The sequence below is a fragment of the Musca autumnalis genome, unplaced genomic scaffold, assembly GCF_047663935.1.
Source record: "Musca autumnalis isolate F117 unplaced genomic scaffold, ASM4766393v1 scaffold_5, whole genome shotgun sequence".
Classification (NCBI taxonomy): Eukaryota; Metazoa; Arthropoda; class Insecta; order Diptera; family Muscidae; genus Musca; species Musca autumnalis.
The window spans coordinates 210,021,390-210,041,635 of record NW_027412088.1 but is presented as its reverse complement, the minus strand read 5'-3'; the positions used below and the strand labels follow the sequence as shown (position 1 = coordinate 210,041,635).

At 35.9% G+C, this 20,246-nt stretch overlaps 2 protein-coding genes across 12 annotated transcripts in view; both read left to right on the top strand.

The window, feature by feature from the left end:
• Window positions 1-20,246, top strand: part of pcs (SH3 domain-binding protein parcas) — a 549,277-nt gene that overhangs the window by 431,631 nt on the left and 97,400 nt on the right. The window lies entirely within an intron of this gene.
• Window positions 1-20,246, top strand: part of LOC141386472 (uncharacterized) — a 43,848-nt gene that overhangs the window by 15,699 nt on the left and 7,903 nt on the right. The window lies entirely within an intron of this gene.

The window sequence follows — 20,246 nt, the reverse complement described above, 5'->3', positions numbered from 1 at the left end:
CTGTAGTTATCCCTACTTAGACGAACGACCCAGACTTAAGGAAATTATTGAAGTTTTCGATTTAACTAAATTTCGATGATAATCCGTCTAAAGGCTTTAAACGTTATATTGCATGGTTTTGCAACAATGAAACGAAACCATATACATATCTTGTTTAATAAGTGGCTGGACGTATGTTTCTTAAAGCAGAACTCAGTTTAGACATCCAAGTGCTACTCCAATTTATACCCAGTTTCGAGCTGACCTCCTTCCCTTGATCGAGCGAAACTTCATGATTCGCTTTTTAGTAATTGCGTATGCTGTGTCAGTTAAAGATAACCTTGAAAGCCGTATGAGTTTTGCAGGGATACCAAATCATATAAAATTTCCGAAAACATAACTGTAGTCGACAAAAGGAAAATATGGATCAGCTTCCTTTCATTATTTTCCATGATTGGAAAAGAGATGAAGAACTGGTTTTTGGGGAATTGCAAGGTCAATCGTCGCCTTCGGCACAAAAAAAAAATAGTTTTTCCAAGCAATGTCTGTTTCACTAAAAGCACCGAATATTTGCAGCTTTGCCTGCTAAAATTTCTTCGAAATATGTTTAGCAACAATGAACAACGGCAACATGTAGCAACAAATTTCACAAATATTTTGCTAGCGATGCTGATGCTATTTGATATTGACGCTTTAATAAAATAGCATCGGGCACGCATACTCATATTTTGCAGCACACATGATCAACACATATCAGAAAAGAGAACAAGCAACAAAGTTTCAACGGCTTAGCCCTGTTTTCAGCAAACAATTGTTTTTGATATCAGGGTTACCAGTGTAATGCATTAAAAATCACGATATAATTAATTCCACTTTTTCGTTCAAAGGACATGTGAATTTTTGGTGAAGCCGTTCAAAATATATTTTTTTATTTTTAAACAATAATAATTAGTATTCTTTAGGTTCTACCATATGATGGGAGCATTTTGACATTAAATGACATCTTTTTTATTTCAGCGTTGGCAACTCTAATGACAAAAAACACCCTCTCTGGCTAATTCGCTGCGACAAATGGTCAGCCGACTGCTAAATATGTAGCGTGGTTGTCGATTATGCGTAACGAAAAAAGATTAGGCGTAAAAAACGAAATAAGCAAAAATGTACAAAAATAAATATGCGTTCGGTTGCTTATTTAGCCGTGTGTGTGAATATTGTGTAGCAGTTGAAGTGTACAGCTAATGCTAATGTTTTTAGATGCTGGCTTTTAAACCCTGATATAAGAACCTTTTAATGACAAACAAATTTTCAGACAATTTGGCAGTTTATGATGTGACCTATTTAACATCATACTGGAAAAGGTGATACGAGATGCAAAAATATATAAAAATAATTTTGCATTAAATAACACATGTTAATTTCTTCGTAACTGTTGTGTCCGATACAAGCGAAGAAGACGATGATCCAATATCAGAAGATGGTATTGAGTGTAACCGTCAGGCCAAGATCGGGTGAAGATACCAATAAACCGACTGAAGAATAATAAGGCGGCAGCCGAGCTGTTCAAAGCCGGAGGCGAACCACCTTGTTAGCACCATCTGACAGAAAGAACGATAACTCGACGATTGGAACATGAGCATCCTGTGTCCCGTTTGCAAGAAAGGAGATAAGACAGTGTGGTCTAATTATAGGGGGATAAGTCTGCTCCCTATTGCTTATAACATAGCTTTAGGGGCATTGTGTAAGCGACTAAAGCCTATGGTCAATTGAATAATTGCGTCATTAGTCCAGACAATTCCACAATTGACCAGATATTTACTCCAGGAAAAGACTATTATAAGACTATTATAAGAGAGGATAAGGTTTGTTATTAAGCCTTTTTTTAGAAACGTTATAATTTTACAGAACACCAATAGATAAAAGTAATACTTAAGATTATAAACCAGCAAAAATTCGGATCCATTAGTCATTACGTAACCCATTACAAAGTAATGTAAACAAGCTTCTTTTCCCATTACAAGTAATCTGAAAAGTAATGGGGTACTTCTTAAAAAAATTACAAGGCAAACCTACTTACTTTGCTCCTCACTAAGTAATGAGGACGGTGGCACAGTGAGTGTGTCCGACTATAAATCCTAGGGTTGTGTGTTCAACGCTCACTGTCGGCACGCCAATTTTTCTTAATTAAACAAATAACAGATCGTGGTGCACATGTGCACTGCACATTTAAGTTCTTAAGCAACCCTTAATGTTCGTGTGCGTGGCATAGTATGTAGTGTCTTTGGCTAGAAATCATAGGGTTCGTGTGTTCAACTCGCACAGCGAGCGAAATAAAATAAAGTAAAATAAAAGTAAGAAGTGTGATGAAATTAAAAAAAAATCTCTACATCTCCCATGATTTTGGGAGGACTTTTTTGCTGGGAATGTGTTGTCCAAATTTACAATAAGTGCAGGTATGTATACAGCACCATGCTTTAAGAGATATACAGTGAGCGTCAAAATAAACTTTACACCCCTCAACATTTTTTTGATTGCATTATTACACCGACATAGAGATATTATACGTATAACATATAAATGCAACTGAATTAAAATCCAGAAAATATTAGGCCCTTCCCACGTTTCATTAGGGAAAAAATTAAGATTGCCAAAATAACCAAAATTTGACGCGTCAAAATAAAGTTTACACTTTTGCCAAACGCAAGAATTTTCTTATTTCTTTAACAAAATGAATGGATATTTTTGCTTTTATTATTTTGTTTTGGTATAATCCGGTGATATTTCCCCCCATTGGACCCTTGGTACCACTTTCGTGTAATAAAAAAACAAAAACAAAACAAAAATAATATAGGAACATGTTATTCATAATTATAGCCGAATGCGTTAGATCCCTGCCCATATGTTACGTAAACCTTTGGTATTAGCCCCATTCCTCCAGACTAGGGTATTTAATATCGTGTCAATGAAGGTGGAATATATTGTTCTCATAAGCATGGGAACCTATAAAATCCATTTATCCGCACTCCGTTTCTGTCATGGACCCCCTGAAGATACAGGAGACTTCACAATGTTTAAGTATATTTATTCACTGTATGAATAATTATTGTTGTACAATAATAATGATGTGAAAAATAATTCCTTGCTCCCGGGAATACAATTTTGCGAGTTTGACTATTATAAAGCAACATTGGATACAGGGATGCCAAGTTGGTGGTTTTCTCGCTTGTTGTGGTGATTTTTGACGTAGAAAAACCACTTTTTAGGAGTTGTAGCGTTTTTTATTTTAAATAGCTACAGTAGCGATTATGGCTGTTTAATGTAGCTATTTTTATGCAACATTGTTTACTGTCATCACTTTTAAAGCAAACGAAAAATAGTATATTGCGCAGCGAGTAAAATATTCATACATTTAGAGGCAAGATAGTGTTCAAAAATACAGAAAAGCATGGGAATTAAGATATTGGGGGTTATCATGAAAGAACTTTCCCCGTGAGTTTTATCTTTCCGCCGTTGCAACTTAAGGGAGGAAGTGAAAAAATTCACGGGGAATTGCCATTCATGATAACCCCCATTGTATTGAAGAAATTAATAAAAAGTTGTATGTGCGATTTTTTTTTTAAATTTCTCTCTTTCTGTGTATCAGTTGATAATTTCTGCCGTTTTTACACATTTTTCCAGTGCTTTTTGATCTTAGTCAGTGGAGATTTGTGGGGGTTTTTAACACAACTTCCCTGATTGGATAGCCCCATACGCTCAAAAGTATTCCATGCCATGTCTGAATTTGGCACTTCCGCAAAGATCATTCGAATTTTGTACAACGACGATACCGGTTCTCAGTAAAAATAGGAAAGAACCTCTCCGAACAGTTTCATACCAAAAAAGATTTCAGAGAAGGAGAAAGTCTTTGGTGGGACATATTAAACATTCTGCTGGAATAGGTTATTCAAGATGCAAACGTTAAAAGAAATGACACAATATACACTAATATCCACATGTTAATGGCTTATGCTGACGACATTGACATCATTGGTCAATCTGTAAAAGAAGTAAATGATACCTTTAAAAAAATCAAAAGAGAATCGGCTAAAATGGATCTGGCAGTAAACGGTGACAAGACCAAGTTGATGGTATCGACGCGAAATGCGTCTATAGAACTCGAACCAACTGCGCATTTCGATACTTATAATTTTGTGTTAATTAAAAACTTTGTCTACCTCGCACCGAAGAAAAATTCTTCGAAAGATCTACGGGCCAATATGCCTTGACAGTGAATATCGAGGAGATGAATCGTCTATAAACGTATGTAGATACAATGATTTCGTTGGCCATGCCATAAGAATGGTTAACCCGCTAACAAGGCGTATAAATGGGCCACACGGCGGTGCACGCAGAATTGAAAGGCCAAGGCTTGATTGAAGTAAACAAGTGGAAGGAGAGATCGAAAAACACGATATTCGAAATTGGAAAAAACAGCGACGAATGGAAATCTTTACTTAGTTTGGCTCACAAGTAGGGTTTTGGGTAGGGAAATCCCGCACCGGGAATTCCCGGGACTTCTCGGTTTTTTGGTTACGGGGTTTTCCCGGGAAACAAAATCATATTTTCCGGGAAATCGGGTACCTCCAACACAAAATTTAGGAAAAGTGAAGTTTAACAGCTCATCTCGAATCGCTTCGAAATTCTTTCTAATAAATTCTACTAGAAGGCCCTTTTACGACGGCGCAACTTTTGTTGGGAGGGCAAGTCCACTCTTTCTAAGGTAAAGGCACAAAATCTCAAAAAATCCTGCCGATACCAACTACATTGGGTAGTACGTATGATAACCGTCGAAGGGTGAAATCTCCCACACTCTCTCTTTTAAATGTTTTTGTGTGCGGCTCTAGTTAAAACGGTATTTTTTTGGGGCAAATCCATACTTCCTAAGAAATTGACTCAAAAACTCAAAAAGCCCCTAGAAACGTCAGAAGTATTGTGTTTGATTCTTTTCTTTAGGTCCGAGGCTGAGGGTATATCTCAGTCGGCACGGCTGACTGATACTTTCTTGCTTCAAGCAATCTTAAGCATATGAATAAAACATAAGATTTTCGAGGTCCATAACATTGGAATTTCTGATCAATAACTTCATTTTTTTTTTTGAGCCAAATCAGTTTCCATAAAGCGATTTCAATAGCTTTGAATAATGGAAATGGTCAGTGTGGGCAAAATCCGGGCAACACGGTGCATTTTTCCATATTTTTTCGTTTTTCGTCGAGCGAAAACGTGTCATCAATTTTTGAGACCGCAACTCTTTGAAAATATTGTATTTCTTATATAGGAAGATCAAAAAAATTACGGAAATATTGAGTGGATCAGTATTTCCGTTTAAATATTTCCCGGGAAATCCCGGATTCCCGGGAATGGCGATTTATTAATTACCGTTTCTCGGGAACGATAAAAACCGGGAAAACCCAAAACCCTACTCACAAGACAAATGTTCGGTATAGGTCCAACTAAGGAAATAAGTAACGCATGTTATTGTGAAGATATGTAGTGGACATTATAATTGAAGTTTGTGAGCTTTAGCACTCATCTTTGAATAAATGAAGAAAGGAGTTTCCAGACCAGTACTGGCCATTCCATAACAATGATTAATAATAGTTGAATTTTGCGACAGGTTGATAAAATATGTTGATGTGACGCCTTTCCTAATCTTGTAAGACAGTCTTGTACCTCTCCCAATGATCTCTTTCTGCACCTGTCGAGGTACAGATTCGCAGATCATGTTCCTTAAGACTTTTCTACTGATGATGATGAAACCACGACGCTTGTGAAAATATACCATGGTATATGTGGATTTTTCTATTGAATAGTTTTTCAAAATAAACAAATCGAAATAACGCAATTGTTATATAACGGGAGAGTAATTACATAAAGACAATTAACTTATCTGAACTCCTAGAGGGGGACTAGTAGTGCGATTTACTAACTAATTTTTTGAGTTACCGACAAAAATCGATCAAATTAAAACGCATAAATGTGAATGAAAAGTTCAAATAAAATTTGACAGCACTCTTGCTGTCGATAGAACTCTACGACTACTTTTTTGGTAGCTAACTTAACGAAAAATATCGTCAATTACCGAAATTATGAGTATTTTAATTTTACCGTTTTTTCGGTAACTCAAAAAATGAGTTACAGAATTCCACCACAGGTGTGTCTAAACTATCGTTGTCGTAATTTCAGAAATATCGGTTCATCACGATTTGACATTCATTATTCACATTCATCGATTAGGAAATATGAAATAGCAGTGGGGTTTTCCCCCAGTCGTAATGTGTACACATAACTAAAACAATGTAACCACAAGCTATGCTTGTGAATGTCTTGTTGTTGCTGTATACCAAGTGACATTGTCTTGATTGTGAAAACAAAACACCCAACATAATTTACAACAGAGAAAACTGAAAGTTTGGACAAAGCAATGTCAAGTGAAACAAATTAAAAGAAAGTTATTGTCAAATAATGAACAAAGCTTCTCTGCCTCTTTGGTAATTGTCTCCTATAAAATAAATCAAAATAAGACTCTGTAAATTATGTAATTGCAATAAGAAAAATCCTAAAAGACTCATTCTTGTTAAGAGTTGTCTGATTCGAAACACAAAAAAAAAACAAATATACAAAAATGTTGAATTCTCTTCAATTACAACCGGGGTTTCAAATATCAATGCCATTGCGTATACGTCAAATAAATCCTAATAAAAAAGTTTAACCCGGCAAAGAGCTATAATGTAGACAGACTATTAACTAACGATTCTAATCTAATGGCATAACTTAACGGTAGCAACGGTAACTGTTCGTTTTGGTAAAATGAGCTGAGGTTAAAATGAAACGCTTAAGGTTTCTCTGCCTGGTGGCGGCATTATCATTATCGCCATTGTCAGCTAACTAGACGAAGCAAAAAAAGCGCGCCTCCATCCATTTAACACAACAATTAGCAAATTGACAATTTATTTGTCATGAACATTGAAACATTAAAAAACACTTGTTACGTTTTGTTGTAAAAAAAAAACAAAAACCAACTATTTGTTAACCCTTAACAAAATTTAATTTTTTATTTTAACAAGTGCAGTAAAGTGCTTGCATTTAAAATGTCTGCGTTTTGTAGACAAAAGTTGGCTAACCATAAAAAAGGAATGAAAGAATCAAAAGAAAAATATACATCGATGGGTATAAAACAATAAAGGGGCAGAGGAAAATTCATATTATTCATAAATTATTAAACGCGTATTGTAATCTCCATGTTTTAATCTGTTCAGAAGGAATCTCATCTAAATCCAATTTTTGTCCATAAAACAATTGGAAAAAATATCGAAAGATAAAAAAGGTCATCGTTCTCAAAGAACGCATAGAAAACACCTTTCGTGACACCAAAGCTTAATTACTGATTTATGTGATTGGGATGTGGTCATTTTCCGATATAACAGAAGTGCCAAAGCAGAAAAATTTTATATGCATACATCTGTACATTGTGTGTGTGTGTTTCTGTCATTATGTCATTAGTTTGTCCAAATATTTCAATAACGACTAACTTTACTATTAAGCGAGCGTATAATTTGTACGAATGTCTGTCTAATGATGGCACGGTGGTCATCATTATTGTTATTTAAGTTATTAATTATAATGAAATCCCAGAGGAAGTTCAAAGAAATTAGAGGCCATTTCAAAATTCGGGCTGACTACATAATGCGAGCGCAAATTACATCACATCAGCCAGAAAGAAGCAGACGCTGGATAAAACAAAAACAAAACGCAGCCAGAGCCAAGACAAAAAGAAACATTGGTGTGTCTCAAGAAAAAACGGCAAATTTGACTTTTGAAAACATAAACTTAAATAAGCGATCACTTCATTGAAATTTCATCCGGCAAACGAGAGATTTATGCATTCATTTCAAACCAGTTTGGAGACACAAAACACAACAAGCTGCCGAATGGGTAGCAATAATATATCGGTCTCAGATTATGAACTAGATATGTATGTATGGAATGGAATGTGGGCAATCCAGTCATGGAACTGGAGAACTACTCCTACCACCAATCAGAGAATTTATTACCTAGGTGTTACATAAGTTGTTAGTTTAATTCCCTGCAGCCAACATTTAGAATGCTCAGCTTAGCTTAGCTTAGACCGTAAATGTTCCTCTACTAAAAGAGAAAACCAATTACCAAAAGTACGAAACTTCATGTAAAACAGCAGCAAAGCGGAAGCTTGCAAAATAAATTGTCTTCATTATATGGAATGGTGAAAGTAAGCCCCATGCAACGTGCTTTTAAAACGAAATAATCGTTGACCAAAATCAACATTTTTGTAATTTTTTTATCATTTATGACAAAAAAATGACTAGAAATTATTTCATATTCATAATGTACTATTGCATTGACACACGTTCATAATGCGCCGAAGAACAGCAAAGGTCAATCTATAAAATTTATTCAAATCAAGTGTATGAATTCAAAATTTATATTTGCGGAAGACGACAGCTCAACCATGAAATAGTTTCTCACATTTTTGGAAATTGGAGGTGGTTTATCTCAACAATATACCTTCAATGTGATTGAAACATCCGTAAAACAGAGTAAATAGTAAGTGTTGGATGTGGATAATAAGATATTTGTTATACTTATGGATATAATCGATTGTTGGTGTTTTTTTTTTTTAATTTTCATTAGCATTGAAAGAAACCAACTAGTATTTAAATGATGAAAATTCGTTGGTTTTTTCCTTCCCATAACCTTGGCTATACACCCAAACTAGTATCCGGTTCGTTGTGATCTGAATCCATCTCTTTGTGTTGAGAACTAACCGTTATTTATTTATTTTTTTGTGAAATAGGGTGAGGGTAAAAAAGTACTCGTTGCCAAATGCAAATGTTGCCATTTTCACTGAAAGTGAGTTATGGCTTCCTTAGAAGAATTTTTTGGCTGTTTTGGTACTTATCTACACTTAACTAAAAGGTGTTCCAGAAGCTATTCTACTGTTTTGATTGCTTCGAGCTTACTGAATGACTTATGTATATATAAAATAGCTCTGGAAAAAATTCGACGTATATCTGTTAGTTAGTTTTTGTCGGATGCTGACATAGAGAATCCTTTTTTTCACTGCAGATGACCTTGATACCTCTGTATGTACATGTACAACTTTTTTGTGTACGGGAACGCTTTTTCGAGTAAAATGTGTAAAAGTCGTAAAAATTGTAAAAACTTTTTAGTTCTGGAACACAGCTCAGATTTATCGATGACAGCTATTCATAGTTCATCCGCACCATCGCACTGTGGTTTAGCTTGTATGGGAAAAAGCGACAAAAATATGTCTAATCAAGATATCAATCTGAAAATTTTACCATAAACTCGTAGTGACTAGAAGATAATTTTCCCCAAAAATCGTCAGGATTGGTCCACTTTTAGGTATAGATCCCCCATAACGGTACTTCCAGTTTTTATTAATTTCAATATTTTGTCAATATTTTCAAAGTGAATTCACGGTAATTTGACATTTTGTGTTCTTTGGTGGTATTAAACATCTTGCGTAGGTCCATGGTCGATAGAGGTCCATGTTTTGGTATATCCCCAATATAGACGTACCTCTCGTTTTTTATAATTTCACGATTTTGGCCATATTTCCAACTGAATGTCCACATTTTGGTATAGTCCTCTATCATGTTATCTCCCGATATTTGGCATGTTTAACTATTTGGCCTAAATTTTCTACAAAAACGTTTGTACAAATCATGACATTTTATGAATTTTATTCTTGACAAGAATTAAGTGGTGAAAAGTATCAACAATAAGAGGCACAGAATTTTCTTACTAGGTGGGTTAACATATGGACCAGATTATATTATATGCAAACAAAGTCCTATAGGTCTCAAACAGGGAATATCTGGAAAATAAGATTCTTTGAGATTTTTACTTCGCGCGGATGGGTTGGCATCTATTACAATAAATACTAGCTACAGGATATCTCGATTATGAGAGTTCCAGATCGACTAAAAATGTACCAGGATATATATAAACGGCAAACAAGACCACGTAGGTGGTCCTGCTTGCCAATTTAACCATTCTACGTTGTTTAGTTTTCTATGTGGAGCTAAAATCTACGGCAAACCTTCCGCGTTTTTACTTTCAACGGCAGATAATTCTTGATGTGACATGTATCTTTCAAAAATAATGGTGTCTTTTGTAGCGAGCCAATTTGCATGATATTTATCAATTTTTTGTACGCATACAGGATACAGGACAAGTATCCAGATTTTTGAAATTCCTTTGTCCCGGGCCACACTAGAGAAATTTCAATGCAATTTTGACATGCAATTTTGCATTTTTTGGGAAAAACACATAATTTCAAGAAACTAGTGTACACGGTTTCATTTGTTCTGCAATTTTGCTTTGTTGCAATATTCGTATGAAACAAACAGACCGTTTTATTTTACATTTTCTTTTACTTTCATGTCAAAATTTCAGTGAAATTACTCTTAGTGTGGCCCGGGACTTTGCGAGATAGTGTACTCGATCTGACATCTTAGAGAAATCATATCCCGCAACATCCACCTGAAGGTTTGCTATAATTTCTTTGAATACCGTCCGTCCCATGCTGGCATTGACAAAGTTTTTGAACACCATATTTCAAAAACATACAAATTTGAAAGCAAACATTCATACTGTAATCCTAAAAACACAATTTTTTATAAAATAAGATCAAAAAAATGCAAAACAACAACACCGACTGCTTGAAAACACCCAAAAACCCTATACTAAACATTCACAAAACTCCGAGTATACTCAGTATAATGAAAAGTGAGTACCGCTCGGCAATTTTCGGCAGACGAGATAATTTTTATTTTATTTCTGAACACTTCCACAAACATTTAAATAAAAACAACGTGAGGATCCGCGAGGATCCAAGGTACTAAAAGTCCATTTCTTTTCACAATATTAAATGAAAAACAATCACAAAAATACATTTCAAAAGAGATCAATTTTACTACAAAATAAAGATACAACATTATGATGTTATCAATTAAAAACAATAACAATACCATTAACTTCCATTCCTTACTATAGTAATTTTAAACATTACTTTTTTGTGATATCACTTGTAACTTGTCACTACGTTTATGGAAATTTCAATGTCTCAATTTCTTCAAATGGAAATGCTCACTTCTGTGGCTCTGCTTTAGCAAGTACCGTTAGAAGTTGTAAAAAGAAAGCCGGAATACTAAAATTTGATGTGTCTATGACAGATTTGTGTAGTAACAATCATAATTTGTAGACATCGATTTTTGTATTTTTGTCGCGGGCTGCGACCACAGTGCATCGGTCTACTCGTTTTCTTACGAACAACGCTACCCGTGAGAATAGATGGGGACGTCACTTTGTGCCTTAAGTTGGCCTGTGAGATTGCCTTGGCGGTGGTTTCCTTCCGCTCTCATTCTTTTGTTAGCGGACAGAGGAGGTCGATGTTTTGGAGCCATGCCTCGGGTTGGGTCTCTCTACCTTAGGGTGTGGTTCCTCCGTTGATATATTAATCTTCACCGGTTTTTTGCTGTAGTTGAAGTTGTTGATGGTGGCAGTATCCACACACCCTGCCTGGTCAGGCTTCCCAGCCCTCCGCTTCCATGATTTCACATGGGGCTGCTTCATTTCTGTTACACTCAGCTCCCTTGACTTTGAGGGGTGCCCAGTTTCTGCAGTGACAGAGTACCCCTTTGAAGGTGTTGAAGTTATAATAATAATATAAAAATTGTTTAACAAACATTCCAGACGGACAAGGGAGACTTCTATCATATCAATGAGTGCTCCCCGATTCATTTTAACTCAGTGATATGTAACCTATTGTCGCTGAGGGACTGTTTATCGTCGAGTCCGAACGTCGTGTTGTAAGACACCACTTGTAGAGAAGTTTTACATGGCGGAAATACTCGGGAAATGCCGCCTACAATATTGAGGGGTATTTTGCCACCGTTGATGTTGAAGTTAGGAGAGGTAAATCCAACATCGCTCCTGTTTTGGGTTATATATAGAGCATGTTTCTTTTCAAACTTCCTCTCCACATTGAAATTGATACTGATTAATTTGTACTCCCTCATCGAGATGAACGAAGTTTATCTGCCAAAGCACTTCTTGAGATAGTCTTAGTCAACCGATTTACAGAGCTATCGGAGGCGGTGGAAGCCTTTTCGGCCATTACTATGATAGAGGTTCTATTTTCAGTAGCGTCCAGCTACTGGAGACTAGGTTTATCGGCTCCGGACGAAGTACAGTCCTCTCGGACTTTCAACGATCCTGGGTCCACAGGCTTAGTAGTTTTTATATTGGCAACTACAGTCGTTGGAACAACGGTTGTATCGAAGTCGTCATCCGATAAACTGTCGTCGGCCCCAGCAGAGACACCATCCTAATTGAGAGTTACGGCCAACGTTCGTTCCAGAAGGACAAGCAGTTGTCTACTTTGTTGAGTAAGACTGTCTTCGACAACTGCTAGAGCGGGTGGGTACCGCCTTTCCGTCCCCTCCCGGAATTATTCCCTTGTCGACTGAATGCTGATTTTCATCAGTCCTGGTTATATTCGAATTATTGTCCATGGGCGTTGCGGAATTGTAGTCATCATTGCGTTTTGTGATTTTTGTTTTATTTTTTAATTTATTCAGATCCATGCGTCATTGAATTAATGGGAAATGGAGGTTCACCATGCAAGGACTTGACAACAAAGTCTATACTACATTCAAACGCCCAGGTTGATAATGAGGCTGCGTTCAAATACAGCAGATACCCTAACTGCAAGCCTTGGAACACGGATAGGCACGGGTTCGCCTGATACCCCGGCATTAGGGGATCTCTAATTCATAGGAGATCACTACGTGGTCGGTCACAATTTCCCCACCCAACATTCCAGAGAAAAATGATTATGTAGGAGATTGTGACTTTAAGTCCCCGCACCACGTTAAGATTGTTACCCCTGGCGGGTATAACAGAAGTCAAAAATGGTGTATGGAACACGTCAGCGTGGTGACACCGTCGATTTGTTAGTCGAATTCCATGTTCTTATATCCGGATAACCCTTAAGTCCATCGTTATATAGAAGTTTCAAGTCAACTGATACACTACTCAGAAGTTAGATGCACGACATATCCAAGTTAACTTTCAAATATGGATGCCAAAAATATTAGCATGAAACACTAACTACATGGCTTGCTTTGCCAATTTTTATTTCATGATTGTCTGAACAAAATTGAGATAATTTTCCAACTAACACCCCAGCAAATAATAAGAACGAACCTTTCTCTATTACAGCCCACATACATAATTGAATTTTAAATACATTTGCAATGGATTAAGAGAGGAAACAATTATTTCATTTCAAACTTGCCCAAAGGCAAATAAATGATAAATTATTCTGCAGTTTTGTATGGGAGATATAATGAATGTACACTAATTTAGACATTATGATCTTATAATGTTATCGTCGTTGTGTGGTTTTAAAATTCTGGCATGTTTTGTTTTCACCTATAAAAACGAGAATTCGAAATTGATGTTTTGGCAGCAACGTGATGTACCACGTCAACACCCTCGCATTTTGTAAAATACACCAATACTGGAAACTTTTCTTAAGAGTATTTGTTGTCAAAGGTGAATGACTTCTAGATATAAACTAAAATAATAAAACAAGTTCCAAATTTTATAGTTCTTTGTAGAGAAGCAGATTAACAAAGAAATAAGAACAAAATGCACTGACTTTAAGATAAGAAAAATAAATGACATAGAATATTGGTAGTGTTTTTTTATTGGTGTAGCTGGTTGCAATGTGATTGAAAGTTGTTTACTGAGATATTAGGTATACATATTTTTGTATTCGATTGTTCCCTTGAGTTTTGAACGGGTTTGCTATCTATAGACCAGAACCAAAGAAAAAAGAATGAAAATCGTTTATGTTTGAAGTTTTGAGCTAATTTAACCTTTAAGAACCGTTCGTAGTGAGATCGTATGTTCCAGAAAGTTGTTTGCTGAATTCTTCGTGGTTGATTGTTTTCTTGAATTTTGTACGGTTTGGTATCTATGAAGAAAATTTCTTTTGGAGATGAAAGCCCTTGATGAGTATACTATGAACCCAAAAGAAAATTTTCGCCATAGGTCAAGTTTCTGAGATATCGCGTTGTTGCAGCTTCGTTTTGAGGTGACATGTCTTCAGTGAAATCGATTGGCGAATCTTTTTGTCTTTTTCGTCCTTTATTCCGTAGTGAAAGGACCACAAGATGAGATTTTTCAGCATACAAATATTCTACAAAAATGTTGTTCAGAAGATTTTAGGCACGGTTCTCTTTGACAACTAATCGATTTTGTCCCGTTTTCATTGTCACTTTTGACATTTATTCGTATTAGGTTCAGAATTAAACTATGTTTTGTTTTTCTGTATATTCGTTATTGGTTATGTATAGGTATGTAGACATATCGAAATAATGGTTTTAGACCCCAAGTATGTTTGGACGAAATGTGTTTCAGACAATTTGGTGTTGATTTAGCAATGTCCGTCCGTCTGTCTGTCTGGTTGACTGGTGCGCACGATAACTCTCGAACTGATGAACCGATCGCTTCAAATTTTGGCTTTCGTAGTATTTTGTCCAAACTTAGTCTAAGTTCAAAGATGAGCTATATCGGTCCACTCCTTCCGGTACCTCCTCACAAAAGTTTCAAAATGTTCGGAAAATTTGTGGGCACCATAACTCTTGAAGGGAGTAACCGATTTGGTCCATATTTTGCATATTGTGAAATTTCTACCAGATTTAGATGAGGTTTCAATATGGCCCATCAAATAGCTTCCAATCGGCCCACTCCTTCGGATAAGTTCAGTTTAGGACCTGCTCTCGAATCGCTTTGATTTTTGTTGCAACCCGTACGACGGTATAAGTTTCATCAGGGGCAAGTCCATACTTTCTGAGAAAATGGCCGGAAAGGTGCAAAAAGCCCCTATGACACCTTGTGTAGTGGTTGGAGCGCAAGATAACTCTCGAACGGATCTGTTGATTCTACCCAAAATGTGGCCTTCATAATATCTTATCAAAACATAGTTTAAATTCGAAGATGGGATATATCGGTCCACTCCTTCAGGTACCACCCCCAGAAAACTTCAAAAATGTTCGGAAAAATTTTGCGCACGATAACTCTTGAAGGGAGTGACCGATGTAATCCATACTTTGCACATCCTAATATATCTACCATATATAGATCAGGTTCGAATATGGACTATATTTGTCTACTCCTCCTGGTACCTCTCACACAAAATTTCGGATAAGTTCACTTTAAGACCTGCCCTCGAATCACTTTGATTTTTGTTGAAGCGATTTGCATTCGCTACCTCCATTACGACGGTAAAAGTTTTTTCAGGGGCAAGTCCATATTTCTTGTCACCAGCACGATAACTCTCGAACAGTTCAACCGATTTGGTCCAACATTTGGTCTTCGTCATATTATATCCAAACTTAGTTTCATGGGAAATATAGGTCCACAACTTCCGGTAATTCTCCCCAATATTTAAAAAGTGTCACTAAAATGCTATGACAATGTCACTTGAATCGGGCAACCAAATTTTGGATCTCCTAATATTTTATCAAAATTTAGTTTAACTTCGAAAATGGCCCAAATCGGTACTCCCTAAGGGTACCTGCCCTTCAAAAGTTCTACATTTGTGTCTTAGTGCAGTTAATTCCTAATCCACATTTTCGTCGGCAAGTTCAAATGTCCAAAATTCTGAAGAGACCCTAAATACATTCGATCTGTCCGGAGGTGAAGGTTTCGCTTCACATTGGCTGAGGGTATATATCTGTCGGCAAAGCCGACTGACACTTTTTTGCTTGTTTTCTTTAAAAACGGTTTAAAAAACGGGGTTTCTAGGACCTATAGTAAAATTTTACGGCGAACAAATTTCTAGAATGTTTTGATCTGATCCGACCACATTTTATAGAAGATTTTAAAGATTTTTGGAAAAAGGGACCAAAGAGACCCGTTTCATGACTCGCACGAGAGTTAATTTTTTAAGAAAAGTATTCTTCGCATTCTTGTCTGTAAAGTTACCAAAGACACCATATACTTAAAGTGCAAGGATTCCAAGTAATCTTACCTTAAATTTGTCCAAAACTGTAGAAATGATAGAAACTTGCACCCCTATTTTATTTTCTTGGTTTTTGACAAAATTGATGCCGATATTTCCTTAGTATGTAATGCAAATAGAGATTTCATTTCTGTAGTGACTTATAGTGAAATTTAGCGGAGAACATTTTTGTCTCTGACGCCATTTTTCTAAAATGATGTTTTGTATGACAACTTTGTCAAAACTCACTTGAGGTACGGCCTTAACCCTAAAATGTGTTTTTAATTTGGCATATTTCTGGAGTTTAGGTAAAATATAGAGTTTTGGTGGCTTCTAGGACCTATAGTAAAAATTGATGGCGAACAAATTTGAAGAATATTTTGATCTGATACGATCACATTTCATAGGAGAAGGGACCAAAACTACTGGTTGAAAAATATGAAAATGAAACCAGCGGACCGGCCGGAAAGACATAAGAACCCAAGGTTTGGTAAAAATCCATTAATTTTTAGAGTTTTGGCCAGGTTTTTCGAAAATTAGACACTGTGCCATGGTAGAAAAAAGTAGAGGTAGGCCAGGTATGAAAATCGGATGAAAAATACAACCCTTCAGCCATTGCTTAATGTCAAAATCAATGTATCAGGCAATCAGATGACAGCAAACACGCTGCTAGTTTCTACTCGGCAAAATTCGTATAGCAGAAAATTTTATTCTGCTCCATTTTTGTTTAAAGAGAAGTGCGAGGTTAGTACGGGAACGCGTTTCTGGCACAAAACGGGACAAAACTAGTGCAAGTAGTATTAGTTTGCAGGTTGTGGTACACAAATTTATGCCTGTTCCAAACCTGCAAGAATCTACAAATTTTTACTACGATACAAATGTTTCCTTTATTTTATCGAAAAAAAAAATAGTAAAAATTTGTAGATTTTTGCAGTTCTGGAACAGACCATTTATCAATCAAAATTTATAATTTTTATGCTTCAACGATTAAATATTTTTTTTTGTAAATTTGTTAGTATTATACACAGGAATTACGACATACATACATATACACAATTTTACGATGAATTTCGAAATAAAACAGCAAATATCTATATTGTCGTATATTTTTAACGACAAATTAAATATGCAAAAACTTGTTTTGAAAATTCACGTTCTATCAACTGTACGTATGCATTTTTATGCTTGATTATTGTGATATGTTTGAAATCAACAAAAAATAAGTGTAAACAACGGGGTAAATTTCAGGATTTCGAAAAATCCAGTGAATTTCCGAGCATAAGTAAAAACCAGCTATAAGAAAAAAATTTTAATCAGCTGTTACCTGTAGCATACCTATAGTTATTCTACCATGGTCTAAACGTACTGTTAAGCTCTACTACTTTAGGGCTACAATATTGTTCAAAACAGCAAAGAAATTTCCCAATAATTTCTGAGATAAAGCCACCAGGCCCATTTTGATGAGGCCATAAAATCCAAACGCGATGTAACAACACAAAGCACAATATGTACTTTTAGAAAATGCCTACTAGAAGTTGTTTCCATTTTCAGTGTTGCACAGTGTTAATATCCATACATTGTGCCTTCAAGTCTTTAGATATAATATGAACGTTGTTATTCTAACTAGCGTCATTTTTTGCTAATATAATAATGATTCATTCATTGTGCAATTTCATACATATGTAAATGTGTGTAAACTTTCATTCTGGGTATGTACGGTTCTTGTGCGATTAACATACGCATCTTTTATAAGAAATAAGCAAGTAATTACATTCCAGAAATTGTTTAATTCAGCTTGACATTTAAAACATGTCGCTGAACATTAAATACATACATATGTATGTATGTATGTTTGTACATTTGTTAAGAAGTCGATAGTGTAATGTTTGCTTCACTAGTTATCCTTGAGTATATAACCAGTTTTTTTGAAATAAACTTCAACATAATAAAAGAGGAAAGAAAAAAGACAAGACACATAAAATCATTCAACATCCCATTTCAATTTTTAACTTAATACACATAACCTTCCTTTTGTATGTCCCTTGGAAACCATTTAACAGTTAATATAGTTCCTATGCATGTTTATTGTGAATTGTGCAGCACCAAAGCAAGTAGGTCCGCTGTTCTTGTACGAGTAGTCTGTTGATTTCGTCTTAAAACGGAGTATAAAAATTGGGAATAACAACATTTTGCCTACAGCCAACAAATCGTGTCTGATTGTAAAAGCCGGTTGTGCTATATTGTATTTGGCGAATGTAGGCGTTCGGGCAAAATAATGTTAGGTACTACAAGAAAAGAATTTAACAAGTTAGGTTTTATTGGGTAATAAGCGAGATTGTTCTTAATATCAACAACAGTGGGGCTTTTCCTTTCACCTGGAGTTATCCAGGTTGTAATAAAAACATATTTTCCTGTGAAAAATGTATCTAATATTTTCTTTTAACAACCTAGTAGTATTAATGAATCGGATAAAAATCATATATTCGCTTGATTATTATTAGTTCCCAATTACATCTCATATTCTCAATTACATCACCGAAAAGACAAAGGAAGACTTCCTTATAGCAATGACCGATGCTCCATTCTATTTTTAGCTAGCTCATTGATATAGGGGCTGAGCCCGAACGGCTGGTCGCAGTTGACCATAATTGAAGAATTAAAAAAGGAAACTGATAAACTACATTTTTATACCCTCAGCCTTTAGACTAAAGAGGGTATTTACACTTTGATACGGCCAAAAATGTGCCTCATCGAAATAATGGTTTTAGACCCCAAGTATGTTTGTACGATATCCGTTTCAGATAATTTTGAGTCGATCTAGCAATGTCCGTCCGTCTGTCTGTCTGGCTGGTGCGCACGATAACTCTCGAACGGATCAATCGATTCGGTTCAAATTTTGGGTATCGAAATATTTTGTCCAGATTTGATTTAAGTTCGAAGATGGGCCATATCGGTCCACTCTTTCAGGTACCTCCCCCACAAAAGTTCAAAAATGTTCGGAAAAATTGTCCGCACGATAACTCTTGAAGGGAGTAACCGAATTAGTCCATACTTTGCACATCGTGACATTTCTACCAGACATAGATAAGGTTCTAATATGGACCCTATTGGTTCACTCTTTCGGGTACCTCCCACACAAAATTTTGCTTAAGTGCAGTTTAAGGCCTGCTCTCGAATCGCTTTGATTTTTGTTGCAGCCACTTGTATTCACTACCCCCATTACGACGATATAATTTTTTTCAGGAGCAAGTCCATATATCCTCAGAAATCAGCACGAAAACTGCAAAAAACCCATATAATACCATGTGTCGTAGTTGGAGTGCACGCTAACTCTCGAACGGATCAACATATTTGTTTAAAATTTTGGGTTTTTCAATATTTTGTCCAAACTTAGTTTAAATTCGAAGATAGACCATATCGGTCCACTCCTTCCGGTACCTCCCCCACCAAGGTTCAAAATTTTTCGCCAAGATTGTGGGAATGATAGCTCTAGGAGGGAATAACCGAATTGAGCCAAACTTTGCTATTGGTAATATTACTTTCAGACATAGATCGAGTTCTAATATGGACTATATCGGTCCACTCATTTGAGTACCTCCCACACAAAATTTGGAAAAAGTATAGTTTAACAACTCCTCTTTGATCTTATTAATTTGTGACGCAGCAGGTTGCACTTGAGCCCCTGTTACGACGTTGTAATTTTTTTCGTGGGAAAGTCCATACTTCCTGAGATAATGACTCAAAAAGGTCCAGAAAATCCTACCGGCACCACCTAAACTGGCTAATGTGTAAAATAACCCTTTAAGAGAGAAATCGATTTAGCTCAAACTTTGTAAATTGAAAAGTAAAATTGTAATATTTTTAAATTCAGAAAATTAAGTACAACATATTTAATTATATAGTCTGTAAAGAAAATATCCAAACGAATAAAAAAAATATTTCCTACAGATTTGTATTAGGTCCGAATATGTACTACATCGGATCACTCCTATGGGTACACCCTACCCAAAGTTTGGAAAAAATGCACTCGTCTTGGATCATTCTGAATTTTGTTGCAACATGTAGTTTTTTGCGGCCCTTTCCATCCTGGAAAATTTCCCCAACAGCTAAAAAATCTACAGAAGTATTGTGTTAACTTTTTTCTTCGGGTACG